The sequence below is a fragment of the Carcharhinus amblyrhynchos genome, chromosome 19, assembly GCF_965287045.1.
Source record: "Carcharhinus amblyrhynchos chromosome 19, sCarAmb.v2.hapA, whole genome shotgun sequence".
Lineage (NCBI taxonomy): Eukaryota > Metazoa > Chordata > Chondrichthyes > Carcharhiniformes > Carcharhinidae > Carcharhinus > Carcharhinus amblyrhynchos.
The window spans coordinates 36,812,812-36,823,728 of record NC_137342.1 but is presented as its reverse complement, the minus strand read 5'-3'; the positions used below and the strand labels follow the sequence as shown (position 1 = coordinate 36,823,728).

Here is a 10,917-nt window from a genome sequence, read left to right as displayed (position 1 = left end):
CTGGGGCACCCCACTAGTCACCAACCGCCAATCCGAATAGCACCCATTGACCCCCACTCTCTGCCTCCTATTTGACAACCAATCCTCTATCCACGCTAACACCCTACCCCCAACTCCATGTCCTCTGACCTTCTGCAGTAACCTCTTGTGAGGTACCTTATCAAACGCCTTCTGAAAATCCAGAAAGACCACATCCACCGGCTCTCCTCTATCCACCGCCCTAGACACAAAAAATACAATCTTCTCACATTTTTCCAAGCCCTCACCTCCATATTGCCTTCCAAGACACTTGTCACTCTGACCTGGACAGATAACTGGGTATTCCCTCATCACCACTTGATCAAAATCTCTGAATAACCTATTTAACATCAAGATGAGAGCGCCATTACCAAACACACTGGAAAGAAACTAGATAAGACATAAATGAGGTGTTATTACATACTTAAAAGAACTGAACGGGGTACTCGGTAGGGTGCATATCTCCCTTAATTACAAATCAAATAGCTGTCTCTCCCATCAGGATTTTTCCTGTCTGGTTCATCCCATGTAACTATAAAGTTTGTACATGGGACTTAGTAAGATAGAGGGTTATAGGTAAGCTTAGTAGGTAGAGATATATTTGGTGCAACTTGTGGGTCGAAGGGCCTGTTTGTGCTGTAGTTTTTCTATATATGTTCTAAAGCTGAAAAAATAAATCTTTTATATTAAGAGCTTCCATCTCATTGAGGAGACTTCATGCTATTCCAAATCCAATAATCTGTTCTGAAAACTCTGCACATATTTTGACAAATCCCATCCAAGACAATCTATGTTAGTCTAAAACAACAATATTCTAAATAAAACACCCACAACACTCTTTAATGAAAAGTCAGTTCACTCTATCTCCCAAAGGATATCCCAATGGATCCTTAAAATGGATTCTAGCACCTGGATCTTTGCCAATAACTAATCAATTTTTCCTTAGTCCATAAAGGGTATATCCTATTTGCATCAGGTTTCATTGAAATACATCCATTACATTTTAGATAACTTGTTTACAGGGTAACAGGCATGGCAACATTACCTCTGCACTTCAATGGCTGAATTATGGACTGTAACGTTGGATGGAGTGGCAAGAGTTGGATTACCATTCCTGCTTAAAAGTTCTTAACTTAAAATCCAGACAAATCTATCTTAGCCAATCTCCCGGCTCAGGCCGGGCTGAATCTGTGTAGTGTAGTGTGTCCCCAAGGCAAAAAGAATGCACAATCATGGGAAATAGGTGCAGAAATAAGCTACGTTTCCTCCCAGTCTGCTCCACCATATAATAGGATAGTGATTGATCTACTGTGTTTTGAATTCCACATTCCCATCTACTTCCAGATGACCTTTGATTCCCTTGCTTAACAAGAATTAATCTACCTCCAACTCCTTCAGGAGCAGAGATTTCCAAAGTTGCAAAGTCCTCTTGAAGAGAACTCTGTTCCTAAAGCATGACCTGTAATGTTAAAACACTGCCCCTTAGTTCTAGACTACCCACAAGAGGAAACATCCTTTCCACATCCACCTTGCCAATACCATTCAGCATGTTATTTACTTCAATCAAGTCACCCCTCACTCTTCTAAACAATAGAAAACAAATCCTTTTCTCGTAAGGCAACCCACCATTGTCAGGTATCAACCTAATAAACCTTCTCTGAATCAGAAATAAAAGCCATTCCTCCATACTCTTTGTTCTCTGCCAAACAGCCGATCTTTTATCTAGGCGAATGTGTTATGCCCTACACCATAAACTTTTATCGTCCACGATAACTTTACATGTGGTATCTTATCAAATGTTGCTGTATATTTGGGGAATTACTGTGTGTGGTGTGAGCCTTTCAAGAGGGTGGCTATCTGATCACTGTGATGCCACCAAGGCCTCCACAGGCTGCTGGCTGTTGAGGATTGGAGCATGTACAATGCAATCCTAAAATGAACCTTCATGCTGCAGGGCTTGGCTTCCCTACCTCTGAAATGGCCCAGCAAACCATTCAGTTCAAGGGCAATTAAGGATGGGCAACAAATCCTGGTCTTGTCAACGACATTCACATCCCATGAATGAATGTGGATTAGGTGCATTGACCATGCTAAATTGCTTCTTAGTGTCCAAAGATGTGTAGGTTAGCGGGATTAGCCATGGTTGCATGGATAGGGTGGGGAAAAGAGCCTAGGTAATGTACTCTGTCAGAGAGAATCAGTGCAGACTCAACAGGCTGAATGGCCTCCTTCTGCATTGTAGTGAGTCTATGATTGGTTGAACAGCCTGGGATCCTTTCTCTTGAAGAGACATAACCTGGAAAATATCTTTAAGTAACAAAATTGTTTGATAGGTTAGATGATGGCACAGTGATAATGTTGGTGGGCCAGTAATCCAAAGGCCCAAGTTAGTGCTATAGGGACCTAGGTTCAAATCCCACCAAGGCAGTTCACTTACCATATCTACAATATAAGGCTAGTCTCAGTAATGGTGACTATGACACGCCTATCATCAATTGTTGTAAAAATCCATCTGGTTCTCTATTGTCCTGTAGGGAAGGAAATTTGCCATCCTTGGTCTGGCCTACATGTGACTCCAGACCCACAAGCAATGTGGTTGACTCTTAACTGCGCTTAACTGGAAATGGCCCAGCAAGTCACTCAGTTCAAGGGCAATGAGGGATGAGCAACAAATGCTGCCCTTGCCAACGGCACTCACGTTCCATGAAAAAATGAAGAAAAAAGACATAGAGAAAATGTTTCCACTTGCAGGGGAGACCAAAATGAGAGGTTATAAATGTGCGAGAGTCGCTAATTAATCCAACAGGGAATTCTCCCTTCAGGGAATGGTTAAAAATGTGGAATGAATTACAAAACAACTTTTGTCTATATAGCACCTGTAACATGGCAAACAAGATATTGAGGCCAATTACATAGTTATATTCACAGACAAGCTGAATATGTGTCTTTGGCAGAAAGGGTTTGAGAAAGAGGGTGGGAGGTGCTCGTGTCAAACCTAAACACGTTGGGCCGAATGGTCTCTTTACGTGCTGTGGAGCAGATGTAATTACGATGGGTCAAAAAGTAATTTCAAAGTGTAATGAGGATCAGTAATACCACCAGCCTTTATACCCACAGCTTGAGAATTAATATTCAAAATATTAATCATCCTCTCCTGAAGTTGCTATCATATCCTGGTCTCATGTCTGCTGCTGGGATCTGATCACTTGGCTGCTTTCCAGTGTTTCACTGGTCAATGATTTCTCCTACTGGATGAATGGCTCCCCTACAACAACACTTTGCAACAGTTGTAGAGACTTTAATCCTGAAAAACCTCCAAAGATCATTCAGGTAAAAATGAATGCTGATCCAATCATGTGGGAATGAGGATCAGGGATGCATTTTAAATAGGTCTTTAATGAGATAAGGAAGGAAGATGCAGATTCAAAGGGGCTTTATGCAGAGAGTTAGGATCTGGAATACACTGCATGAAAGGAGGGCAAAAGTACATTCAATAGCAACTTTCAAAAAATAAATGCATACAGATGCTTGAAGGAAACAATTACAGGATTACAAGTAAGAGCAGGGGAATATGGAGTGAATTGGAAAGCTCCCTCAAATGACTGACTCCAGCCTGGCGGTTAAATAGCCTCCTCCTGCGGGGGGAGCGCAGCACAGGAAGGGATGAAGGACAGAACAGGGCCCAGGAGGGCTGAAAGAGAGAGCAGGGCCTGGCCTGATACATGTTAGTAGAGGGGCCACAAAAACTCAGGGTGAGAGTGGGCCTAATTCAGTGTGAGAGGAGAGTTTGTGTGTTTGATAGAGAAAGGAGAATGTGAGTGTGTGGGAGGAAGGGAATGTGTGCATGTGTGAGAGGGAGGTGAGTGTGTAGCGTGTGTGCAAGGGAGAGTGTGAATGTGAGAGAGTGTGAGTGTGTGGGGTGAGGGAGAGTGTGTATAAGTGTGTGAGAGAGAGATAGGAGAGCGTGCATGTCTGAGAGAGAGGGCGAGAGGGGAGTATGTTTGTGTGATAGAGAAGGGAAAGTGTCAGTTTGTGTTTGTGCAATAGAAAGAGGAATCTGTACATGTGAGAGAACGGAATGTGTGTTTATGTGCGTGTGTGAGAAAGAGAAGGGAGAGAGAGTGTATCTGTATCTGACTCCCTTGCAGCCTTAGGGTTTTCATTCACCCTCAACAAAATACACACACACACACATACACACACAATTGTGAGGGTGGACAAATGTCTTGAAGTTATGAGTAAGAAGAACATTGAAATGAGGCCTCCCAGGGGAATGGTGGACAAGACTGGTCCAGTGTTTCATTCCTGAAGGATAATTCATTCTTCCAATCAGACATACTTTACTCCATAAGCACAAAATCTCAGCAGACAAATCATTTTATTGCAGAGTGTGATGAAATGGTAACTGAGGCCCACTCAATAAGGAAGTTCACTTTCTCTCACTTCCCCGTTCCTCGGCATCTGACATTGGGTCCGGATTGGTTGCAAGCCTCCGCCCATTCTGCAGACTGCACTGTGTGTGAGAGAGAGTGTGAATGTGTGCTTGTTTGTGTGAGAGAGTCTGTACATGTGAGAGGGGAGAGTGTGAGGGAGATAGAGGAGAGCGTATGTATGAGAGGTGAAAGTTTGAGTGTGTGTTTATGTGAGAGAGAAGAGAGTGAGCGTGTGTTTGTAGAAGTGCGAGAGAAGGGAGTGTGTTTATGTGTGCGACAGGGGAAAGCGTGTCTGGTGGGGGGAGAGGGCGTGCATCTGGTTTTCTCGGTCTTAGTGTTCTCATTCATATCCTGATATACTGACCACTCGCTTTACACCATCCCTGATTTTACTTTCATTAAAGTGGCTGATATGTGACTATAACCGGCTTCTCACCAGGTTGGTGGGGATAATAGGGGTAGGGGAAAGATGTTACCAGGCTTAAAATAACCCCTCAATTTCTATAAGTAATAGATAACATCAGGAAGAGAGCTATACTCTGAGATATTAGTCCATGCCATGAAGACGCAGCTACTAAAGGCGTCTCATGTTGGGCGTATGGGGGTTCTCCCTGGCGTGCGGGCAGAGTGGCCGCATGTAAGAGCTGCTCAGGGCTCTGCATAAACTGTTGTTTTCAGTGCTTGGTGACCAGTCATTGGAACCCAGCATTGCTAATATGCTACATTGTCCTACATTAAAGGCGCTATATAAATGCATGCTTTGTTGTTGCACTTGAGCAGATGTCAGCACATTGAGCGGGTCAGGGCGTGTACATTGAGCAGGGAGTTTCCCAGCTCCGGGTGATTGACGGACAGTGAGCTATAAGACGCTGCTCTCTGGGTTGTTTGTTCCTTTTCATTGCGGGCGTTTCCCATCCCGTATGGGGGGCGATGATTCTCCCCTTTCTTTCTTCTTTCTGAGGTAAGAGCGCTGACCAAATGGGTCTTTATTACAGCAATGATTCTCTCCGTCTCAGAGATAGTGTTTTATTTCGGAGTTTTTTTTGTGTAGTTTTCACAGGGTAGAATGTTTCTTTCAGATCCGTAACTTCGGGAGAAATCCCGGAGGAATGGTGCACGGTTTGAAGTCTGTATGTCTCTTTATTTCTTGTCTCTTGTGTCTAAGTGAATTTCAACGTTTGTTCATGTTTTTGCCTCATGTGAGTGAGTTAGAAATCGAGCTGGAACAACGCTCTCTGCAAGTGAATGATTTAAGCTGAAATTCTGTCCACTTGCCCTTGGCAGAAGCCCAGGGGCTGAGTTGTCGAGATTGTATACACTGATATTAAACCCCAAGCAGAATAAACTGCCACAAACCAAAAGAAAAAATGTTGGAAAATCTCAGCTCCGGCAGTATCTGTAAGGAGAGAAAAGAGCTGACGTTTCGAGTCCAGATAACCCTCCGTCAAAACTCTACGGTGTAGAAAGTGAGATATTTATACTGCAGGGTGAAGGAATGAGTCATTCTTTATTGTCTTCCCTGTCACTTTTTTTTCTATTTTATCCCTTTTCCTTACCTCTTTCTTCCCCACCCGCCCCACATCTTCATAAGAACATAAGAAATAGGAGCAGGAGTAGGCCATCTAGCCCTTCGAGCCTGCCCCGCCATTCAATAAGATCATGGCTGATCTGAAGTGGCTCAGTTCCACTTTCCCGCCTTCTCCCCTTAACCCCCTTGCCTACCAAAAACCTGTCTACCCGTGTCTTAAATATATTTAGCGAGGAAGCCTCAACCACTTCAATAGGCAGAGGATTCCAGAGATTGACCACCCTTTGAGTGAAGAAGTTCCTCCTCAACTCTGTTCTAAACTGCGCTCTTCCCCCCCCCCCCTTATCTTGAGGCTGTGCCCTCTAGTCCTGCTGTCCTTTCTGAGCAGGAAGAACCTCTGCATCTCTATCCTATCCATCCCTTTCATCATCTTGTATGTGTCAATGAGATCTCCCCTCATCCTTCTAAACTCTAACGAGTACAAGCCTAGTTTATTCAGCCTCTCCTCATAGCACAACCCTGTCAATTCTGGTATCAGCCTAGTGAACCTCCTCTGCACTCCCTCCAAGGCCAAAATATCCTTGCGCAAGTGCAGTGACCAAAACTGCACACTGTACTCCAGCTGCAGCCTCACCAGTGCCCTGTACAGTTGCAGCAAGACCTACTTTTACATTCAATCCCCCTCGCTATGAAGGCCAGCATCCCATTTGCCTTCCTGACCACCTGCTTTCATAGTTTATCCTCTGATTCCAGCTTCTCTGCCATTTGGCCATTCACAGCTTTTTATTCTCTGTGGACTGTCCTTAGCAACCTTTCCCCTTGTTTTTGTGGCTAAGTCTCATCTTTCTTTGTCTGCAGTATAAATATCTTCCACTTTAAATGCTTTTTTAGCATGAAACATCAGCTCTTTCCTTCCTTACAGATTCTGCCAGACTGGCTGAGATTTTCCAACATTTTCTCTTTTGGTTTCAGATTCCAGCATCAGCAGTAATTTGCTTTTAAACTGACACAGATACTGTTTTTGTTCAAAAAACACGAACTATGCCCATAATCTTTTTCAAGTTTCCACCCAGATAGACTTCTGAAACTTAGAAAAATAAATGCTGCAGGTTTGATGTGGGTGAGACTACAATCTGTAATCATTAACCAGAAAGTCCACATCCATGAATCTGTACAGCTCATGATTTGCCAGTCAGAAGGGAGTGTGGACATTTATTGTTCATTTATTAATGTCACAAGTAGGCTTACATTAACACTGCAATGACGTTACTGTGAAAATCCATTGCAGAGATTTGAGGACAGAAACTAGGTTGAAACTCCACAGCAATGTGGAAAATGTTCCCTGGTGAATGTAAAAAAAAAACTGTAGCATTATTCCAACACAAACAATGCAGTTGGCCTGGCCAACAATTATGCATAGGATACATGATTTATCACACTTGATGTTCTGTGCAGTTTGATTGCTGTATTTGAACCATAGAATCCCTACAGTGCAGAAGGTGGCCATTCAGCCCAACTATGACAGAATATGTCAGGCAATGTTCCCAAACTCCATACATTTACCATGGCTAATCCCCCTAACCTACATATCTTGGCACAATAAGAGTGCAGTTTATCATGGCCAATCCACCATCTTTGGATTGAGAGGAAACTGGAGCACTCGAAGGAGACCCACGCAGACACGGGGAGAATGGAGTCCCCCAGAGCCAGAATTGAACCCTGGCACTAAGGCAGCAGTCACTGTGCCATCCAGGACCATGAAGCACTTTGGGATATCCTTGCTGTTGTAAAAAGTGCTGTTTAAATGAGTATTATTACTAACCAATGGCATTTTATCTGCTTTTGTTTGTTCCCAGGGATGCCTATCGGTGACCCAGATGATCTTGCTTGCAGTAGTTGACCTTTAGTAGTTCTTTGGTGAGTAGTTTATTTGCGGCTTAGCTGGGTCTGTAGTGCAAATAGCCGATTCTACTGAAAATTGGTGGGAAAGTTTCAGCCCATACAATAGCCTCTTTTGGATACGTGGTTTATAGTGATTCATGTTGTCTCTTTTATTCTATCACAATCAGTGAAAGGATAGAGCTTTGCAGGATTAGGGACCCAGGGGTATGTACAAAAATCTTTGAAGACAGAAGGATGAGCTGAAAAGAGTATAGCCAAAAAGTCAAAATGACATATATTTAAAAGATAATACATTTTTATAATAAAACAACAATGTAATTCATTAAGGTGTATGTCCTGGTAATTGTATAACAATCTCAGTTTGGATTGTATGTTCCTTGTGTCATGCTGACAGCTCTCCATTGTCCATTATTCTGAAGTTTCTAATGGGATTGTGTGCTGGAGTGAACCAGGATTGTGTTACCAGGAACTGGGCAGGGGTGGGTTAACAAGTGGTAATGTGATAACCTTTCAGAGATCAGAGACTATGTAGAATCTCTACAGTGCTGAAGGTGGCCCTTTGAGCCTAATCCAACAGCAATCCCATCCAGGCTCTATAGCCGTAACCCTCCAATTCCTGTGACACTAAGGGGCAATTCAGCATAGGCAATCAACCCAATTTATACATCTTCTGAGTATGGGTGGAAACACATTCAGAAACGGGGCAAATGTGCAAACTCCTCAGACAGCTAGCTGAGACTGGAATTGAACCCAAGTTCCTGACAGGCAGCAGGGCTAACCACACATTGATCAAATTCTCCAGTTGGGTGTGAAATTGGAGACTATTGGGATTGTTTAGTAATGAGATTTTTGGTATAGGTGCAAATTTGAGTAAGCACTCTGGAGGAGACAATGGTATTTTTGTTGATTGGCCTGTTTCATTTGCCCAAGTTGAATAATTGTGGTTTCAGGAGGAGCTGTTAGAGAATCTAACCTCAGGAAATAGAGAACATGATGAGACAGGTACATGGGTTAGTAGGAGGAGTGAATTCAATGGGTGTTTTTTTTTGTTTCACTGACAGGACAAGATAGCCTGCTTCCAGCGGCAGGCAACACTGGTATCTGTGATGCTGGTGTGCAGATTGGAAACTTCAGAGATGAGCTTCTTGAGTGGATACCATCTGGAAAGTTAGTGCTGAGGCCAGGCAGTGGATTGCTTGGCCTTGGTGCTCTCAAAGCAGCGAAACAAACAACAACGACACAACCAAAGCAAAGACAACAACAAAAACTTGTTTTTTTATTATTTTAGTTTATTTTTTTAGTTTATTATTTTTGCTTCAGGTTGTCTGCGTTGCTTGGTTCGGTGGGATGAGAGGCCCCAACCGGTAAAGACAAATGCCTCATCTTTCTTTAAAAGGCTGTACGCATAACTCCAATAAAAATAGCAAAACCTTGAACAACTTGTGTCTTTATAATCTCCTTCCACTGTATATTAATCAAAAGTATAAATTTTCAATAAACTTTTAGCTCCTTTCTCTCACCATCTTAACTTGGATATGTATTTGGCCAGTGATGTGCAGGTTAGGTTAAATGACCATGCTAATTTTCCCTTTACTATCAGTGATTAGCAGGGTAAATACATGGGGTCCAAAGGAGAAAATGCTGGAAAATTTCAACAGGTCTGGCAGCATCTATAAGGATACAAAAGAGCTGATGGTTTGAGTCCAGATGACCCTTTGTCAAAGCTAAAAGGCATGGAAAATGAGGTATTTATGCTGAAGGGTGAGGGAATGAAAGATGTCACAGCCACAGAAACCAAGAGAAAAGGCTGTTAATGACATTCCATAGAGAATAGAAGTCTGAATGGCCAAATGGCAGAGAAGCTAAAATGAAAAGGTAAGTGTGTCAGATGAAGATGAGGGGAATGGGTGGGAGAGAAGTAAAAATTGAGAAGGGGGTGGGGATTGAAGAAAGATGATAAAAATAAAAGGTAGAGAAGAGTAAAACATTAAACACAACTTTAAAGGGTTGAGGTGGGCTAGAGCTCATCTGAAGTTGTCAAATTTCTTCAGAATAGAAGGCTGTAGAGTGTCTGGCTGGAAGATGAGATGCTGTTCCCCAGTTTGCATGGAGCATCACAGCAGGTCAAGGACAGACAGGGGAGCAGGATCATGTGTTAAAATGACAAGCAATTGGGAGAAGTCTCAACACCAGGTTGCAGTCCAATTATTTGATAGCAAACCCGTTAGCTTTTGGGGTTTGCCCCCTTCATCAGGTGGGTGGAGAGTTCCGGTCACCAAGCATATAAATGTTCACACAGTTTACAGAATACTGATTGGAATGTAAATCTTTGTCTAATCAATTCTTAAAGGTGCAAACAATGAGTGGAGAGAGCATTAAGCATAAGTTAGAGATGTGTATTGTCTCCAGCTAGGACAGAGATCTTACAAGCCCAGGCAGGTCATGGGGGGGTTACAGACAGTGTGACATGAGGCCATCCTCATGCATGGGGAACTTGGCTATCAGATGTTGCTCAGTGACTCTGCGCTGTAGTGCATCGTGAAGGCTGCCTTGTAGAATGTTTACTCAAAGGACAAATGCCTGTGACTGCTGAAGTGTTTGCCAACAGGAAGGGAACAGTCTTGCCTGGTGATTGTCAAGTGGTGTTCATCCATTGTTGTAGTGTCTGCATGCAGATTGATTTTTTTTCTCTCGTTTATTTTCAATTCTTGGCCTTTCCCGGATATCAAGATTAAAACTATGGACTTCACAGTGATAGTCCATTGCCAAATCTTTAGATTTTGAAGTTATTTAATCAGTTTACATTCCTCCTCCCAGTTGCTGTGCCTCAGATTTGGCCAATTAGCTCCATCTATTGATTTTGCAGTTCCTGTTGGAGATTCACTCCCCCTCTCCTGGACTGTATGGTGATCTCCAATTTCACCACCACCATTTTTAATTCTACTCTCCAATCCGTTCTGGACACTTCACCCCAACTGAGATATCTCCCAAACGTGTGTTGTCCAATACCCTACGATTCAATCAGCTCCTGGATTT

At 43.0% G+C, this 10,917-nt stretch overlaps 1 long non-coding RNA gene across 1 annotated transcript; it reads left to right on the top strand.

Moving 5' to 3' along the window:
* Positions 1–5,276: 5,276 nt before the first annotated feature.
* Positions 5,277–9,320, top strand: LOC145355462 (uncharacterized). Its single transcript, XR_013888990.1, has 3 exons — positions 5,277–5,412; positions 7,836–7,896; positions 8,943–9,320. It is a non-coding gene; the product is annotated as an uncharacterized LOC145355462 (long non-coding RNA).
* Positions 9,321–10,917: the final 1,597 nt, after the last annotated feature.